We start from the raw sequence: 1,712 nt of genomic DNA on the forward strand, positions 1-1,712 counted from the left end.
TTTAACATAGCAATTTATTGCTAATATTCAACTAAGCCAGCTGATGGAAATTAGATGACACTTACGCTAACTTATAAAAAGTCACTTCCCGTGACAATAATAACTGTAAGCTGCTTTGAGATTCTTGATGTATGAAACACAAAAATAATAATAATCCTTGCATTTGATATAGCGCCCAATCATGCCTTTGAGACGTCTCAAAGGGCTTCACGGAATATATTGCAAAGTGAACTGATTGCGCATTTTGTAAGCGAAATAAAAATACTTACACAAATCGATGTTACATTTTACTTCAAAATTATTGCTTAAATAAATCCAACAATTTATAAAAAAGGAAAGGATAACACAAAAATAACTTCACAAAGGCACTTCAAAATGGCTGGCCTAAAAGAACTAAAGATATATACAAAGCATTCTATACTGCCAGTGAAAGCTGCTGAATGTAGTAATAAAATGTCTGAATGCATATAAAGGATAGAACAGTTTTATAACATCTAACAGTAAAGCTCTGAGTGGGAAGGCCAAGGGCAGAGATTTGGCACCAGGAAACAAAGACTGTTACTGAAAGGAGGGTTGGCATTCATTAAAATACAATGAGATGGTGTGCAGACCACGTTCCCCAAATTCTCAGTCTGATGACTTACATTTCATCCTGTCATCTACCACATCAATCAGGTAATGCAGAGAGAAACCTGATGCCAACACAGTTTTGCTTCCTACAACTGCAGCACAGATACTGTACTCCGCTGCCTGCATTTCTGTAAATTTTCAAAGCAAAGAGAGCCCAACACCTGAAAACATGCTCATTAAACAATATAAATTCCTGTGCAAACATCTTTATAGATGGTCCACGGCAAACGAGCCAATGGGTGACGAAAGCATCATTTTGTGTGGAGAAAAAAAAGGGAAAAACCAAGTCCAAGATCCAGGATGAAGCCATTAGTGAAATCTGGTAATAAGATACCTAAAAAGGGGGAGAAATGACATATGAAAAGAATACTATTAAATAAGACCCCCCCCCCACCCCGCCCTCCCTCCCTCCCTCCACCCAAAAAAAACCCACCACCCAACAAAAGCTGTACTGTAGATGTTTCATTTTAATTAAAATCGCAGAAGTTTTCTAATGGTAACAGATTTTTAAAGACATTATTTATTGGCGGTAATGATTTGCAGATTGATTTCAGAAATCCTTAGCTGTGTCATAATGAATACTAAAATCATGTACTGTGTATATATCTAATATATATAATATATATATATATGTGCATAAATACACACACTGCATTTCACTTTCTAACTCTCCCTCCGCTGATGAACACATCCCCACAATCTGTCATTCAAAGACACGGGATTTAACAAAGGAAGACAGTTGGGTGAGGAAGCGCTGTAATGTACCTGTTGGCAGATGATGCTCTTTTTTCTCCACCCTCCAAAAACAACTCACCATCAATTCGTGCCCTTTGAGGGAGACAACACACTGACACCCCCTCCCACCCTTCCACCCTCCCTCCCTCCCACCCACTTTCTCTGCTCCTCTGAAGAGTTTAATTGTATTTGACGCCATCCATTCGTACAGTATTGCACAGGTTATTTCTTGCTGTAATTGCAGTGTGTGTGCGCTACAATCCTTCCAGTTATGTTGGTTTAATCCTGAGCTCAGAAAGGCTCCATCCTCCACTACATCGTCATCCTCGGTGAGAGAGAGGGAGGGA

This window comes from Callorhinchus milii, unplaced genomic scaffold, assembly GCF_018977255.1.
Source record: "Callorhinchus milii isolate IMCB2004 unplaced genomic scaffold, IMCB_Cmil_1.0 Scaffold9, whole genome shotgun sequence".
Taxonomy (NCBI): domain Eukaryota; kingdom Metazoa; phylum Chordata; class Chondrichthyes; order Chimaeriformes; family Callorhinchidae; genus Callorhinchus; species Callorhinchus milii.